This window comes from Apis laboriosa, unplaced genomic scaffold, assembly GCF_014066325.1.
Source record: "Apis laboriosa isolate Shangri-la unplaced genomic scaffold, ASM1406632v1 scaffold64_cov150, whole genome shotgun sequence".
NCBI classification, from domain to species: Eukaryota; Metazoa; Arthropoda; class Insecta; order Hymenoptera; family Apidae; genus Apis; species Apis laboriosa.
Genome location: NW_025224011.1, coordinates 342,091 through 367,026, shown reverse-complemented (window position 1 = coordinate 367,026; position 24,936 = coordinate 342,091). Strand labels below are relative to the sequence as shown.

Sequence of the window (24,936 nt, the reverse complement as noted above, 5' to 3'; positions counted from 1 at the left end):
TGTATCTAACTATATATTTTGTTATACAATTGATCGTAAATCATCATACTTTAACGACAGTTTCGAAAAAATTATGAGATTATAAATTTTTTAATATTCAATCTCAATTGAATTTTTAAATACCATTATAACCTTAAACGAATTATACAGAAATAGCTATAAAATAGTCGTATATTATTATAGAATATAAATTAATATGATTGTAAATTATAAGATTGTATAATTTATAGGATTTATAATAATATTATAAATAAAAATTAATTTTATAAAAAAAATTATTTTTTTTTTATATTTAAAATACAAATAGAATAAATTAACTTCCTTTATCTTATATAATTCCAATAATCTCCAATGACATAGAAAATAAATTAAATGCTTTACATAGTGAACAATTTAATACATAGTTATTTAAGACATGCAAATTAGATGTCCCACGCCGTACTCCATATAATTTCGAATATCTTGCATATCGAAACACTACTATTATCCTTTTCCGCTACCATTATCCTTTGTATCCCGTACTACAAACTTATATATATTATAGCACATTGGATCTATAATTTCTCTTAAATTCATTCAACGTTCACGTATACATACCACCATACCATATACAAATGGTAGTAATTATCATAAAAGTAATCCAATATAACGTTAAAAGGTCATAATGAGGACGTTGTCTCAGCTTTCACCAGTGATCTTCCATCCAGGAAATCCTTATGCAACCCGTTGGAATTTCATTGGCCCCGTGTACAATGATCATGTCTGACGTTTCATAAATTTGTCTCATCCAAATGCTTTCACGTCGAAGATGGAAATAGTGACATTAAACTATCCTTTGCATCGAGGAATAGATTTGTATCCATGTTTTACGTAAGATCGACATCTATGTGAAATTTTTTTTTTCTTCGTATTATATATGATCGAGAAATTTCTCTCGAGTTTTCCTGCTTTTTTATTTTTTTCATTTTTTCAATGACGTGAGAACAGTCGAGTCTGGGAAGAAAAATTTTATGTCTAAACGTTCTTGTAAAAGAGGAAAGCCTTGAGAGGTTTGATATTTTTTATACATACCAATATTTGTATCAGTTAAGAAATATTTTATGATCACATTTTCATTATGAATTATGAGACACTGTGTATATATTTTATTAAATTTCATTGCTCATCTTCATATTATGCACATCGAATCAAGTCGACAATAAAGTTAACTATTTTATTGCTGAATATGACTAAAATCATCTGCAAGTTTTCTTCTTGATAAATAATTTCACAATTTCGATTTATATTACTCTTGATATCATATTCAAAATACTTTCATTCCAATATTTTCATTATATTTGCGAATAAAAAAAAAATCTCTAGATTTATTACGACATTTCAATTCATTTATTAATCAAAAACTTACTTGAAAAAAGATATTTTATTGATATGAATGATGAAAAGCCATTTCACAAAACCAATTTCTAAAATTATTTTGAAATTAATAGTCAAAATTATTTATGCACAGATTTTTAACAAGGATACTTTGAAAGCGATACTCAAAAATAAACTATCAAGTAACTTTACCACAAAACGAACTTATTGTCAGACATCTCGTATACGTCTCCTTCCTCTTCCGGAAGCCGCAGAATCGTTCACGATCGAAAACCGCTGGAAAACGAATCGCGAAAAAAAGAATAGGAAAATAGGTACGGTAGCAGCCTGGTACACGTTTCCACGTTTCCACGTTTTTACTTGATCGCCATCGGTTCAGGCCACGTTTCGCGCGATTCGTTTTTCCCCCTAGTGGCAGGCACAAGAACATAAAACGCGGCGAGATTGCATCGGTAGAAGGAATCGCGCGCATAACAAACCTATGAATTCCCCAGGACGCGAGAAGTCCGAAGCTTTGAACGGGGAAACGCGTCTGACAAGACAAAGGACATTGCTTCCTCATAGCCAGCTGGATTCCTCTAACGGGAACGCCACTTCAGAACGTTTAACGAAGATCCTGAAAAGCTTCGCTTGGAAATTATTGCTGTCTCGTAGAGGAAAATGTTCCATGGCCATTTTTCAAGGTTAGATCATAAGTTTGTTATGTTGTAATTTCTTATGCACCGAGATGATTGAGAAATATATAAAATATAAAAATATAAAAAAATATAAAATATATAATATATAATATAATATAATATAAATATAAAAAAATCGTGAGTTTCAGTATTTTAGATAAAAATATATTTGATGCACGATGTACTTGGATCATGCAACAACGTCAAACGTTCTTTTGTGAAAGAATTCTTTAAATTTAAATATATAACAAATTTTTAAGCTTTTTTTAATAAATGATACCAAATTAAAAAGATTCTTTAGCACATATATTATGAAAGATTTATTATCTACTTATATGTTTATTCTAAAATAATGATAGCATCTATCAAATTAATCAATTCTTTTCATAATATTTAGAATCACCATCTTATTGTATATTATATATATCTATAATTTTTTTATATGTCTTTATCTTACCATAACAACTATAACTAAATTATTTTAATTAATTATAAGATATTACTATGCAACTTTTCATACTAATTGTAATGTAATTTGTTTTTTATATGTTTTTTTCTGTTACAATAATTTTTTTTCTTGTTATTCACAATTTTAATTATTCAAAGTAACTAAAGAATGTAAGATATTAATCTTTTCAAAATTGATAAATACAAATAAATACAAATTTTTATAATATAACTTAACTATGTAAATTCTCCTTTCTGTATTTATGTCTATAAATACATATAGCTCTAAAGGATTTCTGTTCATAATTTAACTATGTAATTTCCCCTTTCTATCTTTGTCTGTCTATCACAACGATTATTCACAATTAAAATTATTTAAAGTAATTGTAAGATATTAATCATTACCGCATAACCTTTTCAAAATTGATGTATGCAAATACACATAGGTTCTCATAACATAACCTAACTATGTGGGCTCTCCTTCCTGTATCTGTCTGTTTGCGCCCATAGCGCCCTTCGGTCTAACTGTAGTCCCTATTCAATTCTGCAGACGCATGAACCGTAACGGTGGTTGACAAGCTTATCAAATTGCACGCCTATTTGCGATTCTCATTACACGCGTTACAATAGATGATGCGGTGATATCTATCATTATACACGTGCACACGTATGTAAACGCGTGGTTGGAATGTGAGAGTTGTGCGCACAGGGGAAAACGGCGTTCGGGAAATTTTCAACGGGTAATTTCATGGGTCAACGGCAGCACTCAGGAACAAAACTTTCTTGATGAAATACAGTCAGCTGTGAGCTTGGCATGACGAGTAGGTCTTTGGTCGAAAAAATGGATTAAAGGATTATTTTAAAAATTTTTAATAATTGCTTTGTTATTTTAATATTTTTAATATTTCTTGTTGATTAAATCAAATACAATAAATTGAATGTTTGCAAAGAGAAATATAACTTAAGCATAGAGATGTTGAATTCAATTTTATTTCTCTTAAAATTGTTTTGAATATCTTTTTGAAATATTATGAATAATAATATTAAAATAAGTTTTCTTAAGTGAATTAAAAGATAAATTTTGTAATAAAATGACAAATATTAGTTTAAAATTAATATGTGAAAGTTATTTGAAGTGAATAAGTAAGAAATAGATAAAATAGTATATTTAAATTTATATTTAATATAGCGTATAAGAAAAAAGAAAGAAAAGAAAGGAGTTTGAGTAATAAAGTAGTAGTAAGAGATTATATTCAAAATGACATTCATTAATTAATCATTAAATATTTCTATTCAGAAATAGATTTCAATTCATTGAAATGGCACATCATATATTCAATACAAAAATGTCAAGTCATTCAAATCATCATTTAAAATTGTAAGTTCATGATAATCTTAGAAAATATTGAAAGACTTTATATATCTAACAATTTGAATAAGGTATATTACAAGTCTTTGAATGATAACAATGCATCCTATAATTTTCTATGTACTTGCACAATAAGACATATCTATAAAACTATCCACATTGTACAATTAGTATTGTTTCTACAATTGATTATTCACACTATATGTAAATTGAGCTTCAATCAATGTTATTAATTTCCTCTATTTGCTTTCTTAATATTAACAAGTACTTAACATTCAAAACTTAAGAAAAAAATGTAATTCACAATTATTTTAATATTCAAAGTACCTAATTTCCTGTAATGATCAAAATTTTGTAATAAATAATTATTTTTATAATTCCTTAGAATCTATAAAATATCTTCTCAATCAAATACATAGATTTTAATTATTCTCCACAATATTACTTGCATTTATAAAAAAAATAAAATTTGAAAAATCTAAAATTATTAAATATTTATATTATAAAATATCTTCAATGGCTGATCAAAAAATATTTATCAAACACTTCATCGTGAGCTCTGAATATATCTTGACCTTAGCGACATAGTAGCATCCAAACTATTAGACATTGGAACGTGTACAGCAATCGAACCGGTGCCAGACTTTTCACCCGTACAAATCTGCATTTTGATCCGCCGATCCTATCACGACTAACATTACTGGAAACTGGTGCCTCATTAATTCTAGCTACCGGTCCTTGTTGTTTAAACGCATAGCAGAGTAAAGGGAAACCTGCCGGTTGTTACTTTAGTGTCCATTAACCGGTCTTCCTGACGTATGGCCTCTATGTTCCGAGCGAGTTGTCAGAGGTCGAATAAGAATATTTTGCGTTCTCTCATTTCTTTGCTCTAGGTTGCTAGGTACAATAAAAGTTGAATAAGTAGGTGAAATCGAGATCCAAACTACTTATAAAATTTATGAAGTATTAAAATTTAATCTTGATAGTCGAATTAGTAATAATGGAACCTCTAATATCAAAATTAATATAAAATACTATAATTTTTTCGAATAAGAGAATTCTTGTAATTAAAGAAAGAAACGTTAATTTTAGTTTATGATCTAATGCATAATTCAATTATTAATTCAATTCTACTTTACTAAAATAGAAATTCTATTATACATGTATAAAGCTCTATATAAACATGAAATAGTTACATGCCAATTAACTTTGATATCGTGTCTGACTAATCTAAACCTTTCAATTAAATATTTTATTATTCTTATTTCAAATCGTTTATTTCGTGTTCGACACCTATTTTCACTTTGCATGTTTCACGCAATCAGCTTTCAACTATTTATATTTTTATATTTTTTAAACAAATTTGAGTCATATCTCTTATCGAATGTTTTAGATGTTTGATTAAAAATCACATTTTTTGCATGTCAAGACAAACTAGACTACTTTGAAATTCTCGAAAATCTAGAATTTTAATCAGTTAAAGACACGATAACAACTTCTATTAAAAGTTTACACATTTCATTAATGATCTATTTCTCAAATATTTTTCACTGATCTTGTATTCTTGTATTCTTTCTTTTTATACATAAAACACTATTGATTGATGATGTAACAAGATTCTCTTTCATAAAATATTATCAAAACATGATCATATCTTTTTTAACTCTTGAGATCAAATTTCAATATCATTATTATTAATATAAGTGCAAACTTTCTCTACATTCTTCCATGATTTTTACATAACTTTATATAAGAAAAACTAAAAAAATAAAAGAATATACGCCTATTACCTCGCAGAATACTTCAAAAATATACAACTATTATCTCAAATCGTTTAAACTTAACAAAAAAGAATAAGACAAAATTTAAAATAAAAAAATCATTAAATAACATAATATATCAAAAATGAATTATTCTATCTTCCAAAATCATAAATCCATTTCTCACGGATTCATTTTCATTCAACACAACAATCGTGCACACGGATTACGTAACACATACGTGAACGAGGATTTGCTCGGTGGCACGGTCTCTTAAACGGCATCGGTTCCCTCCGCAAAACAAGTGGTCTAGCCAGTCGAGCAAATTACCCACACTTATTCCAGCTGGTACATAGGCAAGGGAGAACGTAGCCGGGACATCTTCATTCGACATCGACAGGAGACCGCGGTCTAGGCAGTAGTCGCCGACCGACCTGTCCCGTTGCTCGCCATTTTTCTGGCTGCACGCACGATCAGCCTCGTCGATAATTATCGGCCACGACACATACTCTGCCTGTGCACGCCTGTCCTATCTAGAGAAGATCCTGGAAGTATCCTTCTTTTGATACGAACGGACGGTGACCCCTGAGTTGTTTTCCTTCATCGATCGTTGACTTGGATTCGAATCGTTTTTCAAATGGGAATTGTTTGATTTAGTAAATGGAAAATATGTGATGCATTGTAGCTAGTTAACTCGTTATTTTTGTCAAATATTAAAATTTGAAATATATGAAAAGATTAAAAGAGAATTTATATTTTCCATTTGATATACAATGTTATAGAAAATTGTGTATTACGGATCAACGTTTCTCAATAGATCTTCTCTTATAGATTGAAATCCAATAGTGAATTCACATCATATTGAATATATAGTATACTGTGATATGTTTTTATAAAACATTTTTTTCTCATACATTTTTTTTAAGAATTTTTGAATTTTGTTTCTGTTCAAGAATATAATGCTGAATATTAACATATAAAAGAATTATTAAATTTAACCGTTAGTTTATACAATTTTTTTTCAATTTTTATTGTTTTATCTGTAAAATAAATTATTATTAGTGTAAATTATTGAATAAAAATTTGTCGATCGGATTCAAATTTTTTTTAACAAACGAAGTATTACTTACTGTACGAAATGCTTTGTTTCGTATCATTTTGAAAGTATCAGTTTTAATTCTAAGTCTTATGGAATCGATGGACAAATCTCGTTGGCGTAAGTCAAGCTTAATTAGGAGAAATCTATGTTATCTGACATCAAAGGAATAGTAAATTCGCCAATTATTTTCACACCAGTGATGGTTTAATTAAGATTCCGGGCTAAGTTTCATTTCTTCCTAGATTTTTATGACACACGCGATCTTCATCATAGATAATTATAATATCTCCACGCCATTTGTAACGTGTTATTAACAATAACAGGATTTATGCTTCCAAATCAGCGTATCAATTTTAAATTCTGTAATAAATTAGGCCATCATTATTGGACGAACGTTCCTTAATTTAACTTGCATAAAAATAAAGAAAACAAATTTTTCTTCTTAAAATTTTCTAAATTATTAAAACTAATTTAAGTGTTAACAATTTAAGTATTAAATAATAAATATTATTATACATGAATGAAAAATATAATCATTCATGAAAATTATTTTTATCTGAATATTTCTGTTTCAAGAATAGTAAACATAACCTTAAACTAATAATAGAGAACATTAAAAGAAATGGGAAGACTAAAATGTTTTCAGCATACATTTAACAAATAAAAGATCAACTATTAAAACTATTTAACCATAGCATAAATCAAAAGTAAACATATCTCAACAACTTCAACATAATTTTAGTCGACGCACAATTTCTGAACGAGGGAAGAACAAAAGGTACTTGGAATCGTGTTTCCACAAAGATTTATCCGTTTGCAATGCTTTTGTTCGAACAGTCGGCGATCCCAGTCACAAGCAACGATCGCGATCGAGACGATAATCCGGCTTCTGTTCGATCTTTGCGGATACAGAGAACATGAGGCTTGTTTCAACAGAAACTGTAACAGGAAATAGTGGCCCCCTGTTTTATCCTTGGGAATTTCAAAAGGAAAATAGCGAAACAAAGTGAAAGCTGTCCTCGAGATCATTAAACGCGGCATTGTAAACTGTCATCGATCAAGGAAATAGGAATTGGCCCTGAAAAATGGACTGTCGTCTCTGAAGCGATCGAAATCGATAAGAAAACGAAATTTATGTAATTTACTGTAATTTACTGAAATTTACGATATTAAAAATTAAAATAATTAAAAAAAAGAATCCTAAAGAATTTAAAAAAGAATATAAGAATAAAGAATCAGCTATTATAGAATTTGATCATTTTCCTAACCTAATATCTATCATATTTATTTTAATTATTAAAAAATGAAATAAAAAATTTCAATCATTATTTTTTTTCTTATCAGAAATTTTAAATATAATTCATCAGAAAAATGTAATCCAGAAGATAATACAAAAAATAAATTTAATTCATAATATCCAACTTAGAATATATTTGAATTTCAAAACTCTATTAGCAAGAGATTGATCTTACAGTAATCTTATCTAATGCTAATTGGAATTAATAGAACGTTTCGTTATTATCCTTTTCAACACTGATATATTGCAATATCGAGAACAACGCTTCAATTTTAAATGAACAAATTATTATGTATCACGATATATACGGTGAATCGAAATATTCTTTCCACTTATTTGTTACGATAGAAAATCAACTTTCACTGAATCGAATCGAAAGCGATTCTTATTCATCGTCTAGATCTAAGAAGATCATCAATCGACGACCTAATTGAGTCGTCGTCTTATGTAAGTAACGCGATGAACCATGATCCATTGCAGAATTCATAAGTGTTACGAGTGAAACATGTCTGGCTATGTGCGTACCGAAGTAGTTTACTTTGACAGTCAGTTGTAGTTCGTCCAATATTAGACGAATCTTTTTGATGCAAAATACATTTTTTGATTAGAGACTTTTGATTTATTAATTGTAAAATAAATATATTTGAAATCCAAATTACTTGTTAATTATTTTTTAGAATAAATAAAATGTCTCTTAATTAAGATTAAAAAAATAAATATAAAATACACATAATACTTACATGTATTTAAACACTGCTCCATAAATGGCAAAGAACAACAATAATAATATGACAAATGTATTATCTACATAATTTAACACTGTAAGCGCGAAGTATTTCGAATGATGCGAACGTCATTTCCATCAATCTCCCGTTCATCTTCAACTTTAAATGTATATGTACTCACGTAATCGAATTCCATCGTTAATTTGTACACACACAAGATTTCTGGGAGTCGCCAGAGATCGTACCTCATTTCACGGCATCATTATTTCGTCCAGTATTTCGTACGAGCACCCAACCATATCGAGTTCCTTTAAAGCCCGTTTCCATGTGCTCTCCATCGTGCCGATTCGTGTAAAAGTGTATGAATCGCGATCAGTTGTAATTGCAGCCGGTTGTGGGTAAGCAATTAATCTCCATTGGTCTGACATGCGCGTTAATGCGAAAGGAGCGTGCGCACCATTGACACGTGACGAAAAATGGAATCCAGGAGAGAAATCACGAGTCAAGATTTTCGTGGCGGTAATTGATGTGGGCGGTTTAAGATATCGAGTAATCTTCTTGAGAATACATGACAGGAAATTTGTTTGAGCTTAAAAGGTATGTAAATTATTTATGTTAAACCTATCGATGTGAGATGTTATTACAAGAATATTATTCATTTTAAATAGAATCACATACTTTTTATATTGAAAACTTTAGTTTAAAAAATTTAACATGAGAGGTAAAAAAAATATAAATATAAGAATATATATATATATTAAAATAATTCATACAAGCTTGAATTTTCTTCTGTCTTCCGACTTTACAAATTTTTCGACGCATGCGCAATAGCAATAATTTCTGAAAACAATTAAAGTTATCTATCATTTATCTATATATATATATATCATAAAAAATTAAAGTCCATCAAAGTTATGCACACAAATATCACGAATCATCACATTCGAGTTCAAATATAAATATATTTTATTTCGAATTATAGTTCGACGAGATAATCTCATGATCTCTGCGCATGCGCGGAAAAATTCGTAAACTTGGAAGGCAAAGGACAGTTCAAGCTTGTATGAATTATTCCATGGACGTGGACGCCGTGCACGATACGCAATTAAGCCACTCCGATGAATTGCAAATACAGTCGTTAGCCGACCATTACATTCGAATGCTTTCAAGAGTGGCCAGCGGATAGATGAGGTAGGAGGCAGAAAGGCAAGAGTCGCGAGAAACCGTCCAAGCAGCGTCGCTGTAATCCGAGCCATGAGCGGAATTTCAATCTCCTGGCAAATGGAACATCGTGGTCCCATGGCGTAAAGGTCGCCAACCGCGCGTGCACGCCATCCAGGACGGACGGCCTGATGATGGTCCGGGTCGGTCGTTACCCAGGCTAAGTGGACCGCCGTTACGGTGATCAGGGTAAGTGCTCCATATTCCGCGTGCTGTTTCATCCAATGACCAGATAACACGCGAGACCTGAGAGACGGCGATTTACAACTCGGCATGACCACTTGTCTTCGGCTCTATATATGTACGCGCAACAGAAGTTAGGTTAAGTTAGGTTATGTATTCTTGGATTTGAAGATTGGATTAAAATGAAAAGTAACAGTATATTTTTTTTAAATTTTTTGTTTGTATATTTGCTGCTTTATTATGAATTCTATCGTTTAGTGCAATTGAATTTTTATATATCAACTTTTGTGTTTGTTTTAATATCTAGAATTAACTTTCTGAGGATATTTCATGAATATTATAATACATCATTATTCATATTATTTATTTCAAGATACATAAATCAAAAAAATATTGGTTCGTTGAATTTAAAATGATTAAAAATAATTAATTTTTTTTTTTTTGATGTTTCACAATTTTAAGAGTATTTATCTAAAATTTCTTACTTAGAAATTTGAGATTTCTGTATTATAAGCATTTCTTTCATTCTATTCATAAATAGCTTCTTTATTCCCAAACCTTGATCTACAAGTCTGTTCCATATCCATCAAATCCCAATCACATTGTTCCTGTCATGAATGTAAACCGCTTCTACCAATATACGACATATTCTTGACTATTGTTATTGCATCCTATTTGTCCACTTTCCACATGTCAAAGAAGAAACAATCTTCCAAGGCTATCTTCTTTTTCATTCTCATCTTCTTATTTTCCTGAATTAGAAAAATTCATTTATGTTTACCTCCTATGATATTATAATTGATAAAAATTATATTATTATATAGTAAAGTATAATCTATTTTATATAATATAATGACCAACCCAGACTAATCTATAAATAGTTTCAATTAATTATTTATTTCTCATAATGAAAATAATACTTATTACAATTGATTAATGTGATAATGATTAAAATGTAATTGTTGTAAAATAACATTTAGTATTTGAGGTTAGGATTTGAAGAGTACATAACTGCCCAAAGTTTTAGACAATCTAAATTGCTATGTATGATATATCCAATTATATAAAAAATCTTTAAACATTTTATTAATTTCCATTTCAGAGAATTCTTCAAAATTTAAAAATATTCCATATCTCATATTGGATATAAAATTTTAATAAAAAGAGTTAAGAAACACACGCAATGCTATAGCAATTTCATTACTATATTTCCTTACAAATTCAATTATGATGAATATTGAGATCGTTTTCGTTTTCCAATAGCTCAACACGATTCAGTGGGAAATTTTCGAAACGTTTCTACGCGGAAGAGCAGTCAACAATGAATTGTTCGCATAATTGGTAAGCGCAATAACAGTTTCGCAACATTCGTCGATCTCCTAGCTTCGTAAGGAGAGTCAGTAAGTCAGTCAGTCAGTCAGTCAGTCAGCTGCTCAGCCGTGGGATTGGATCTCGACGTGCTAATGAGCGCCCGCGGTTACGCAACGCTCGTTAGAACCTCTCTTCGAGAATGGTGAATCGTCCTCGGTGAGAGTCCTTGCACGGGTGTGACCGACCCCTTGCGACATTCCACGACGAACGATTTCGCGCTAGATGCAATTGTGCCTACTAAGTTGGTGCCTCATTTGGAGAAATTATCCTCAAGTACAACGATAAAACTGACAATGAACGGTATTCTTTGAAAATTTCTTATGAAGCAGTGGTTGGCAAAAGCGACACGATTCGCAGACACAATTTTTTTAATTTTAAACTTTTGATAGGTTTAAGGGTATTGCTTCTTATTTGATATTTAGTTAATTTGGTAATAATATAGCAAAAATCTAATAATAAATATATCAATTTTATTGATATATGATATTATAAAGAAGATTTGAGACTTTATTAATATTAAAATTTATGAGCTATAATATGTTATACATATTATTATTTAATTTACATTATTATAATTTAAATTATATTGCAAGAGATTTTAGACAAAAATCTGCTTTTTACAAACAAAAAATGTAAAAGTAGTATTATTTAAGTTGAATAATTATAATGTTAATAGAATATTTATTTTGCAATCATATTTATAATATAGATTATAAATCAAATCCAAGAATACTCCAAGAATACAAAAATTTTAATTCTGACTTGTAAAATCATAAATTTTTTGATGTAATTATGCACTAAAATAATTTTTTGTTCACAAAGCAAATAATCATCTATTAAAATTTTTAAATATAAAGAGAATATGGTGATCATAGGTCTTTGATTTCTAGCTAGATTCAAATACCAATTCTATTTCCAGTATAGAATTGTAATATATGTGGTCCACTTATAAATACATTTCTAACTCGTCTAATCCGATCACGATATCGAAAACGTGATTCTCGATACTTATCGTCTCTTTTCCTCCATTTTACCACGACCTTTGTCGTCTCGAAGGAAGACGATCCTCTTCGTGGAAGTAATCGAGAGCTCCTTATTACATTCTATCCGACACTTGATTATTCTTCCAATGATGGATTAATTAAGTTGCCCGATTCGCCGATGTTTTCCACGCGTCAACAGGTGTCGGACAAGTACAATCGATTTCTCAATCAATCTCGAGTATCCTCGTAACTTTCCATCACGGCCATTTTGTTGGACCGCTCTCTCGTCTCGATTTATCTCAAACATTTGTTATTTTCAGACAAAACAGTCATTATCGAGGTGAATAACGACCACTTTGTAAAACGATGAACAATGCTTTTGTACTGTGACACGTCTCGTATTTACGTACTTACAATACGTTATTTCATGATTCCTCAATGGTTTTTTTTACAATTTCACGTAGGTAGTAGATATTAATTCTTTATTTTCTGACGATTTGTAATATCTCTTATTTTACTATACTGTCATAAATAGAATGTATTAAGTTAGATAAGTTACGGTTAAGATTTATAAATACTACTTCTTTCAAGTTTTCTTCTTTCTTTCAAGGTGCTGTACAATGATGCAAGTATAGAAAAATACTATACAATATAAAGAAGATTTATACGTACGTACACAATAGTTTCTTTTTCTCATAGACTCATTCTTGACTCTTTCAGACAAAAACAATATGACTTATTTCAATTCTGTCTGTTGCAAACTATAGTCATTTGTTAATGATACTTATTAATTAGATATATGTATGTTTATATCTCAATCAATATATGGAATATGGAATATCATTTAAATAATTTTCAATTATCTACAATAAAAATTGCTGTAAGAGATTTAAAACGAAGTTAAAAATCAATCTTCATGAATGTTCCTCATTGGATCCAAACATTTTTTTTTCCTCTTCCCAAGCAATTTCCATCTACCTGCCAAACAACTTATCCAATCAATAACTTGAAACGAAATAAATCCAAAGAGACAAGCGCCGATACAAAATTGACACACATTAGATCGTAAAACCTTATCCTCGTCGGCCTGTTACGATTAATCACGATAACATTTCGCGAATGAAAAGATCACTTACAGGTTGGAAAATCCTTCGACCCCGTTCTCACGATACTGGTTGGACGGTAGCCAGGAATTCTTAATAATAATCCATGTATTTTCCAAGTTGAACACAAGATCTCAGATACTGGTCGATCTGGTCACTGGCCTTGCTACATTTTTCAAAATTAATTAAAAATATTTTTCCTATTTACGAAAACTGGTTCTGGCAAAACAAGATTTCACGAAGTCGCTAAGAAATAAGACGGCTAGGCGAAATGATTGGCTATAACGTGAGAGTGACACCTTCATTTTCATCAGAACGCAGATCTGAAGCTGATAATGAAGAAATGAGATGCATTGAAATAAAGTAGGGTAATAAAGATGATAATTTGGAAGATTTTCGCATAGATAGAAGAGAGATTTCTATAATAAAGATTTCGCATATCCTCGAATATGATGCTCTCATTATTATAATCAAAGTTTATTATATAATTTTAAATTCTGATTCTAATAATCTATCTACAATAAATTCTAATATCACTTTCAAATTATACGAAATTATTCAAATTTAGATCAAAGATTATGGAATAAAATTTTTCAAATTTCTTGTAGATTTATAAAATTTTCTCTCCTCTTATTGAATTTTACAACAACAATGACTTATTTTGAATGCAATTTTCTTAAGATCCTTGGTCAACTGCTTAAAACTAAAACTAAGAATCTTCTTAAAACATATTGCATATTAATTATAAAGTCAAAAGAGAATTAGATGAAATTAATAATTTTTTCTTTTGTCTTCAAAAATAGATGGCTAGCCACCGTTTTATCTTTGCCAAGTCCTTAGAATCAAGAAGACCAAGAAACATTTTTAAGACTTATTGCATTATCTATTGTAAGGCCAAAGAAGAATTAAATGGAATTAGCCTTTTCGCTTGCCTCTATGCCGAAAAATAGATGGTTAGCCAATATCTCATGTTGGTACAATACTTGGCCAGAAGGCAGCACGTTTCTCTCATTATGCCTCAACCGTCTCGAAATCCTAACTGTACAATGCACTCACCCCGCCCAAGGGGCCAGCATCCTCGACACGCTCCCGTGTAGACGTGGAACGCAGGAACGTGGTCGATTATTTCGCGGAGAGAGGGAGCGAGAAGGTCGCAGATACACACCGAGCTAAGGGCCTCTTCTCTCGAATCGGTCATCTTGATTTACGACGTCGGAAGCGGCTGTAGATACTTCACGCACTCGCACATTTATACACACGCACACACTTGCTATGAATCGATCTGTCTACCTAGCCGTAGGTGCAGTTGGAAAAATCGAGGCGGTTCTAAACGTGGCCTTGAGACGCCTCGCTTTTTGATATTTGTATCAGAGGCGAGATTCCGATGTGAGAGTGTGCGATGAGAGTTGGTATGAGGGAGGGGATTTAATGGGATTTAAGGGTTAATGATGGTCGTGATTGGATGGAAGAGGTTGAAGTGGAGTGGCAGACGGTTATTTATATTTGGATTCTATTTTGAGAAGCATACGTATGTACATGTGTAAAAAAGTATGATATATATTATGGTAATGATTGGAGATTAATCGTAATTTTTCATTATAATGTTTACCAGTTATGTCAGTTTAGTTTAGTAAAAGAAATATCTTTTCAATTTTCCAATCATGATTCAATGATATTTTTCAAAAATATGTATGAAAGAATTAGAGGATTTATTTTTGTTATTTAATCAATTTTTCAAAAAAATTCTTTTCTAAAATCAAGTCAAAATTCACATTATACGAATTTTTAAACGATAGATTATGTATTAACTAAAGTTAATACATACAAAGCTAATACTAAAGCTAGAACAGAAGCAATAAAATTAAATGTACTTAGGAATTATAAAATAATAGTTTACTCTAATTATAACTAACAAAAGATAATAAATTCTAAAGTTGATCAATAAAAGTCAATCATTGTCACAATGAAGTCCATAAACTTTATCGAATTTCAACACAAAACTACTAACTTGATTAACCTTTAAACTCAATTCTTGTAAAAGGATCTAACCTAAAAAAGAAGGGAAAAAAAAAAAAAATACAGCACAACGATATTACTCAAGATCGGCACGCGGTGAATTTGAACCGGTCGGGCAGAGAAAAGCCAGCTTCCGATCTCCTAATTGAACTTCTATTCCAGCTCGTTGATCGTGATAATGACATTTACATAGGGAGCCTGATATCGGTTTACGGAACTGGTCCGGCCGCGAACACGTTAACGAAACTAATCTCAATTAAGACTGAATCCGATAATGAGGTGGTTTAGTGTTAGCGACCTAACCTCACGTGCACACACATATATATGTGCACACAGGGGTATAAACTTCGTAGACTTATCTAGTAACTTTCACATTCCACCGAGCGCGAAACGATTTGCCTTGGTGGTTTATTAACAGGCTTTAATTGCGAGTGCAACAACCCGCAACCGTGTTTGGTGCCGATTAATCACATTTGTCAGGACAACGCTTACTTCCTAGTGCATCGCATGCAGGCCGAACAGGGATCGATAGAATATCTTCGATATTCTTGTCGCGATGATACAAAGCCGGTGCCTTCTAACCACTGCTGTTTATCGAAATCACGATTGATTGATAATTAACGGCGATTCTATACTTGTCCTTCCTATTTATCGAAGTATATACTATATGTAATTTCTCTTAGCACAATTTAAAAGCATGTACTGCGTTTTCTTGAAAATCGAATGAAATTGGAATCGATTGATCAATTAGATATCGAAATAATTGTTTGCGATTTATATAATCGATTTTTATAACTTTAAAATATATTGTCAAAATCGTAATTTCCAATTTTTTAGAATATATAAAACCATTGTTTGAGATATATGGTATATATTTCTACTATTATAGATTTGGGATAGATCTGGATGGTTAGATCTGGATGGTTTAAGTTAAATCTTAAATTGAATTTTAATCATTTGAAAATATTAATTATCTAAAAATTTTCTTATCATTTAATGAAATTAAATTACAATTATTTATTACAATATTATATACATATTCATTAGAAAATTGTTTTAAGATCTTGTCTCTCTAGAACATAGAATTAGTCTCTCTTTTTTCGCTCACAAGTCTGCTCAGAACAAGAGTTTCTTCTAGCAACGATAAGGCAGTTTTTGTAACAAGTAACTTGTTCTAGTCGGTTTATACAACCCCACTTCTCTCTAAATGTCGTTCTATTTCTTATTCTCTTTAAATTGACCTTGTCGAATTAATTACTCTGTTAATTTGCTAATATTACATATCTCATTTCACGCGTATCCACAGAAATTCAGTTATTATCTTTAATATCGCCGAAATATTTATATTGTATTAGACAAAAGTTTCAAATATAATAATCTAGCAAAAAGATCAAAAAATTCGATATGAAATCTTCAATCAAATTTATCAGAAACTTGATTGAAAGTATATTTTTGTTTTAAGATGACATAATGTTAATTATTAAAATATTTTTATCAATATATATTGCTTTATAAAAATTTATAGTATTTAAATATCATTAATTATATGACTATATATCCCAAATGATTCATAGATAATTTTTATTATAGTTAAATTGTTTATTTTTAACGTAATAAACATTAATATAATACACAAAAAGATACTTGGATATCTGAATATTGTTATAAGCGAAGAGGTTAAGTTCCTTCGGCAATTTTAATATAAAAACTTTTTAGCAGTAATAGCACATATACATACATATACACACATACACTCAAATCAAAAATATCATACAATAATCAAATAAAATCAATCGATATTCTCAATCCTATAAATATAAATTTCTTTCATCGAAACGATCGTATTCACTTTCAAGTCACGTCCGGCCATCTTTCGAACCGATTCATCCGCGCGTGCGCTCCTTGACCACACATCCAGTATATATACGCACAATATGTATGTATATCCATTGAAACTCGCCTTAACCTAGGCAAAAGCGAATGGCAGTGAAGCAGTCGGACGAGCTTTGAGCCCAGGCTACGCCGGAGGCCGAAATGAAAGAGAAGGTGAACGCAAATACGGTATAAATCATGCGTGGGCACGTACACGAAATCAATCGAAAACCAGTGATCGAAGATCGTTCCCGAGGCCGGTATCAATAACCCCAATCACCGGATCGTTAAAGATCGCGGTGTCGGTCGGCCCTTAACGATGCAATTAGGCCGCGAGAGGGCGCTCGAATTAGGATTGATAAATGTCAGGAACGCCTCCATACTGCTCGCGTCGTTTCTGCTCTTTGCAATCAGAGGCAAACGAATTTATTCGGTATGTAGATGCAATATACTGACTTTGCTCGCGTCATTAATCCTCTGTCGCGCCGGTAATAAGCCCTTAATCTTCTCAGAGTATCGGCTACCAACTAGCGAAGGATTTCGCGAGTGTATTCGCAAGGTTAGGTTAGGTTAGATTGATCGTCTTGGATTCGTACGCATATTCCGCGAATTTGCAAGAAAATTGCGGCTTCTTATGCGGTAGCAAGGTGGTATTTATAAACGGAAAGATATTTTTCGTGTTGCTTGCGATTATTAAAGGTAATTAATGCGGTTAATAAATATTGGCTCGATCGCGTTAAATCATAGCGAAGGCCACCGGATGGGATCGAGGCTTTTGAAGAAGCCGGTCTTGGGTAGATTGTGGAATTTATGTGGTTTTTTCCATTTCTTTTTGCATCTTCGAGGTTTTTTCTTTTCGTGATTCTTGAAGATTTTTATGAATATAAAATTTTTCGATCGTGTGAAATTGATCGAGAGTTCAGATAAGATTTATTGGAAGATTGGAAAGAGGTATTTGGATGCTTCCAGTAGAAATTTTGCATACAGTGTAAGATGAAAATATTGATAGAATTATAATTATAATAAATTTGAGAAACAGGAATTTTATATAGTAAGTATAATTCCGTAAGCATAAACAATTCTATGCTGAATTATTGAGTATGTGTAATACGATAGAAATAATTTAAGAAACAATCATTAATTTACAATTTAATATGATCAGTGTGATTAATCTCATGATATCTCAACTATAGAAAATTTATTCTAAATAATTTGAATTTTATTTGTATTAATTTTTTTATTTTTGGGGGGAAATTTCAGAAGAAAAACAGTTGACAAAAAAAAAAAGAAATAAATTTTAGATTAAAGAACATATAAAAATGGAAGAGAATTAAAATTACGCAGGACTGAAGAAAGAATGTGACTGTTTCAAGGAGCCAATATTCAGCAATTCGTAATTTCAATTCGTTTAAATACACCATAAAAAGCTTCGATTTATTTCTGTCGCGCTACGTAATCGCCATGAAAGGAATATTCCTCGGTGAAGGTGAAAGTTCGAGGATCGTCCACGATGTACTGTAAATCATTCGAACAGCCCACGGAAATAAAACAACAGGAAAGTTTGTCTTGCACCATCTCTTCTCTACCTTCGAGGTCTGTACTTGATTCGAAATTTATTTATCGACCATGTTCACATATTTTTCTCCGATCTAATAATATGAATTCAATAACTTTTTTATTTTTTAGTGAATGAATCCAAATAATATTTCTAATAGTATGAATCAAAAATTTGCCTATCTTCTTGAATTTTTTTATGATCCAATAGTATAAATCCAAAGTTTTCTCATTCTTGAATCTTCTTCAACGATTATAGTTATCCAAGAAAAGCAAAGGTAACTCACTGATAGCTGCAGCTTCGAAATCACAGCACGTAATCATTGGCTGTTAAGTCTATAACCTTGATGTGACCTTCCTTTGAATTGACCCTGACAACCGTGCCAGGCCCAGCAGGGTCCGACCAACGTTCCCCTATTTTCGCATCGTGGAGGCCTGCGATGAGTCGGTCCCATTACAAGACACGATGGAGGGGACAAGCTGGATTTAATGAGCGGTTTCGCCTTTCGGTTGGCGCGATATGCGCGCCGATTCCTTGTAATTGGTATAATTGGCTTTGGCCGATCAGTGACCGGGTTGCTTGTTTCAAGGGTCGTCACTTTCGGCTCCGGTGAATTCAATCGATCCTATCTTTATTGGAATTCCTTTATTCGGTCGGCTTTGATCGACTTTGGCCGGTCACTTTGTGAGCGAAAGTCGGTTGATTGGTCAACAACGATCGATGGCCATTAGCTGAATTTTGAACAAAGATATGATAGATTCGATCTTATAGATTAATCTATAAATATGGCCTAATCTATATTTTAACATATTTTCTGAACAAGCAGGTTTGAAAAGAAATTGTCTTAAAAAATATTTTGGAAAAATTTTATAGTTATTAAAGTTTTTAATTTAATGTATAAATCTTTCAAAAATGGAAATTTCTTTTAAAGAAATTTAATGAAATTTCTTAGTAGCTCTTTAGTAACTTAATCTAATTCTTAAATTGTTTTTATTATACATATATGCAAATCTATATTTTTTTATAATTTTTCTAAAATTTTTTAGGATTCTTTTAGAATAGAAAAATGTGATACAGGATATCTTAGAATTTAAATAAATTATACTTAGCTATATACTTTTATATAATATGAATATATTTATACAATTTTCCTTTAATTTGCCACTATTCTTTCTTTCCAAAATAATTTTGATTTATTTGCAAAATCAAGTCATTTGACTTATTCTATTTGACAAATAAAAAAGTAGTTTATAATCCAATTAATTTGTAATTTAATCATTTTCTGATATTTATTATCAATTGATTTTTCCAAAAATTCAATTTTTCTTCTCAAACCTAAGATAAAATTCTAAAATTTCCATCTACACAAAAAATAATCGCACAATGCCAAAATATCCATTGTTCAATGTATCATATATTCTTTTCTTTCGGCCATTTCTTCTCTGATTCAAACACCGGTTCAGTTACACGGTCAAAAGGAGAATAGAAATAAAAGAACAAGGTAACCGATGTTACTTTCATTCGTTGCTTCGAGCCGCGTTCGTGGCCAACTCTTATTTCACAATCGAACTATAAGATCGTGATCTCGGTTGCCTCTCATTCGACTTTCCATTTCGTTCGATACACACCGCGCACATAATACATTACCCTGCCGCTTGTTCGCCGCTTTTAAGGCGCTGATTATGCATGCGTCCGGATATTTATGCGCCGCGAGAACTTCGACCGATTTTTATTTTTGCCACACGTTAATCACACCATGGCTTGAGGACGACCAAACAAAAGATTTATGGGTTTTCGTAAAATGGGGAGTGACGGTGAGGTAGCGTGGATCCTCTTTTTTTCTTTAAACTTCCCGCGCGAATTTTATTCTCCGAAATTTCCAAGATTCTTTTCAAAGATATTATGGATTAAGTCTATTTGTATAAATATTTCGTTTATGAAGAAATTTTTAGTAAAAAATATAATAAATAATGAACGAGAATAAATGGATATATTTTTCGTATTTAATTTATATGTAAATTAATTTAATCTAATCGATATTTTTAAAATGTTCAAAAAGATTTATTCTTATTTGGATGAAAAGGAGAAAATCAGGTGGAACTATAAGTTGAATAATCGATTATATTTGGTAAAACATTTACAAGGTAATAAGATTTTTTTTTTTTGTTCATTTAACGTTACATTTACAGGCAAGGCATCATCAAAGACCGTACCAACTCTACAATAATTGTAATAATTGTATAATGTTTACTTAAGAAAAGTATGTACCATCAAATTATCTTTATCATTACTATCAATATTTAATATTATGGTAGTTCGCTACTCTTATTAATTCTTTCGTCAGGAACAAATACATATTCTTTTTTTTTTTTTTGTTTATTCTCAATATATTTATATTATTTATAATATATACCTTTTTTTTTCTTTTGCATTAATTTTTATAATCAATATACATCAATTCGCGATTACATTGAACGGTGTTTAAGAACTGCATCCCGTGTAGGCAGAACAAGATTTTGTTTCGTACACATTCCTTGAGGTGTGTGTGCCTCCACGATCGAACGAACAAAGAAAAATATACGTGTTATATTATATTATAGAATATGTACTGTGTATGCATACGAAAAATTAAAAAGGAAGAGAAAAAAAATTCTGGAAATGTTTAAAACGTGTGTTCTTCCTTTCTTCGAAATTACACGCCACCTTCTTTCGTCTTTCCTTTTTCCTTTCGATCGTATGTTTCGGTCGTATCGCTGAGTCGATGCTCTTTTGAAAACGATTCGATCCACGTTATTTTTCTTGTCGTGTAACTTTTTTCTTACGATTCGTTTTCGAAGAGCGTTTTCGATCGATTTTCGAATAGAATTGCGGAAGATTTGGTCAGTCGCGAAATATATCGAAACAAATTCACTGTGATGTAATTATTTAAGCAGAATTGATTCAAACTTGTTTAACATACATTTATATCGATATTAAATATTTTTGCAAGAATTCAATTTGTAATTTCAAAAACTTTTCATCAATTCTAAAATTTTAAAATCGAAATATAAATCGATACCAAGTGTATCAAATAACGACATTTTCCAATTGATTAATATTGCCGTAAGGAATTCGAATTCGATAATAGTGCGACTGAAATCGTAATATAAACATAATTGTTCTAATATATTTCATTCCGCATTACAAGTGTACGATAAATGTATAAGTCTCAAATACACAGTTTTAACGTAGTACAACTATCCTGTATGATACGACGATATTAAAGGCCCATCCACATTGACAGACAATTGTTCGCGGATCGTGTCTGCATTTGACTATATATAAATTGTATTTAATCCACGAATATAATCCGCTGATATTGTTCAACTATTGACAGACGATGTACACAGACTGTTCGTAGACAATGTCTGTGAGTGTAGATAGGTCTTAAGGATTATTACATTCGTTGAAGTGAAGACGCTCGAATGAAAGGAGGCGTTCCTCGGTGCCGCGAAGCGAAGTCTATTTCATGCTTGCACGTAAAGACAGACAGACAGACAGACAGGCGGACAGAGACAGAGAAAAAGAGTAGCATGTATATGTGTGTATGTAAAGAGAGAGAGAGAACTATTGCACTATACTGATTCACGATAATCGTTTGATTAACTAGGCTGCGGCAGCGTTTCGTGGAGATTTCACATACGGTTCGATGAATCTCTTGAATTGGTTCAAACGTTGCTGAAGAATAGCTTGGAAACTTGAGAATATTATTTTATCGATAATATTGAAATTTGAAATATTGAATATGGGTTTTAAGGATGTATGGGAGTTTTAAGTTCAAGTATCTATTAAATAGAAATTTTAAATTGAAATTAGTTTGGTATTTGTTAAATTCATGGCAAGAATTTGAAAATAAATGTGATGTAATGTAATCATTTTTTAATAATTTTTCTTTGTTAGAATTATTGAAGTACTTGTATTGTTTTCTTTTTTCAATTTTGAAATTAAATTTATTTTTCTTTACTTAAATTGTCCTTCTTTTATTTTATAATATTGCACTACGCATCTGAAAAAAATTATCATAAAAATCAAATATAATTCAATCAAACTATATACACATCAAAAAAATTTTTGCTGAACGCAAATAAAAAAGACAAAATCATAAGGCAATAAGTTATTTAACACCGAATTCTTTTATTACATAAACACATAAACGATTGAAAATATACAAATCTTTTTAAGACTCTTCCAAGACATACCAAATCACAATCCCTTTCAAAATTTCAATTTTATCAAATTCCTAAAAGCTTTTTAATAAAGTTTTGAAATATTTCAAGCATTCCACAAAATATATATATATATATATATTTCAACTCACTCAAAGATATTTTTCAAATACCACATCCAAGCTTCTAAATCATCAAACACCAACTTCTCAAAAAAAAAAAAAAAAAAAACAAAAATCTCTTATTTAACAACGTTCGAATCGATCTCAATCTATTTCTATTTCTGAGTGAATCGAATTGCTTGAACGGTTGTTTCAAATCCACTTATTTTCCATCAATATTTCAACGAAACGATCGCTAACGAAATACGCTTGAAACTAGGTATATATATATATACGTTTCGTTGGTCAAGGTTATATCGAATGCTCGATTGAATTCAAAATATTCGAAATTCGCGCCAAAACGACGAAGGAAAAAGGAAGTACGACATCGAAGCATTAGGGTCGGTCGAAGAGTCGCGTTTGTTCCTGAAACAAGTCGGAGAGCTATATACTTTAACCCTTTCTTCCTCCTAATCGTCCTCTGACCCCTATTGATGGAATGTTTCTCTGTGTTTTTTTCATGTTCGAGGTCATGGCGGCCATTGATCACCGCGAAAAATATATTTTACAATGATACATATATATATATATATATATATATATATATATATATGCATTTATATAATAATAATAATTAATAATAATAATTAATAATAATTAATAATAATAATAATAATAATAATAATATAATTATAATAATAATTATAATAATATATTCTCTCTTAAAAGCAACTCATATATTCGCAGTTTTTCTTTCTTTCTTTCTCTTCATATACGTACGATGCGTATAAACTATGTACAAAAAAAAACAACGACGAATTATTGAATTAACACGCGAAAATTATTATTCGCGATAAACTAGCATTTTTCTTTTTAGTCCAAAGCTACCCTCCTTCATATTTTTGATTTGTAGATTAGAGTGGCTGCGATAATCGTAATTATAATAAAAAAAATAATAAAACTTAATGATGGATAGTAAATATATGCAACGAAATCGAATCGATGAAAAATTTATGCAGATTTATGAATGTGAATGATGAGATATCGATTGTGATGTAATAGTATATTATTTTTTTTTCTTTTTTTATCGATTACGATTTAAATGTGATAATGACTCGTTGAGAACTCGATGATTTCGTTTTGAAGAGAGTAGAATAGAGCAAAGATAAGAGAAAAAAAAAATTAGAAAAGAGAAAGAAATAAACGCGTGTGTATATAACGCTATGTGCATATTATATTGTAATAATAATAATAATAATAATAATAATAATAATAATAATAATAATAATAATAAACAGTGTTCTTTGGTAACACAGTGATACATTCGGAAACCATGAATACGATTTCAACTCCGATCGTGACAAGATGATCCCGATAAATGTGCATAACGTTGGTTGAGGATTGTAATATTTTAATATTTCTTTGTGATGAAACGCGTTAAACTTGAAGAATTCGTATCTTTTTTTATGAGGGCTTCGTTTTTATAGAAAATTTGGTACCATGATCGAAGAAGATAAAATAGAGATTGAAAATACATTGTTACATATTTTCTTAATAAAATTCTTCAATCTGATTAAT

General features: G+C 30.7%; 4 long non-coding RNA genes and 1 pseudogene across 4 annotated transcripts; 2 read left to right on the top strand and 3 right to left on the bottom strand.

The window, feature by feature from the left end:
- LOC122718575 overlaps positions 1 to 2,278 on the top strand; it is an 89,727-nt pseudogene extending 87,449 nt beyond the window's left edge.
- On the bottom strand, positions 410 to 1,234 carry LOC122718581. The gene is made up of 3 exons (XR_006347421.1): positions 1,072 to 1,234; positions 598 to 993; positions 410 to 528 (listed from the first exon to the last, which is right to left on the bottom strand). It is a non-coding gene; the product is annotated as an uncharacterized LOC122718581 (long non-coding RNA).
- Positions 2,279 to 4,299: 2,021 nt separating the features above from the next.
- LOC122718576 lies at positions 4,300 to 9,036 on the bottom strand. Its single transcript, XR_006347415.1, has 3 exons — positions 8,764 to 9,036; positions 6,758 to 7,086; positions 4,300 to 6,667 (listed from the first exon to the last, which is right to left on the bottom strand). It is a non-coding gene; the product is annotated as an uncharacterized LOC122718576 (long non-coding RNA).
- A 183-nt stretch (positions 9,037 to 9,219) lies between these two features.
- LOC122718529 lies at positions 9,220 to 13,577 on the top strand. Its single transcript, XR_006347399.1, has 4 exons — positions 9,220 to 9,345; positions 9,731 to 10,158; positions 12,827 to 12,966; positions 13,117 to 13,577. It is a non-coding gene; the product is annotated as an uncharacterized LOC122718529 (long non-coding RNA).
- LOC122718530 lies at positions 10,171 to 15,256 on the bottom strand. The gene is made up of 3 exons (XR_006347400.1): positions 14,666 to 15,256; positions 13,643 to 13,775; positions 10,171 to 10,904 (listed from the first exon to the last, which is right to left on the bottom strand). It is a non-coding gene; the product is annotated as an uncharacterized LOC122718530 (long non-coding RNA).
- Positions 15,257 to 24,936: the final 9,680 nt, after the last annotated feature.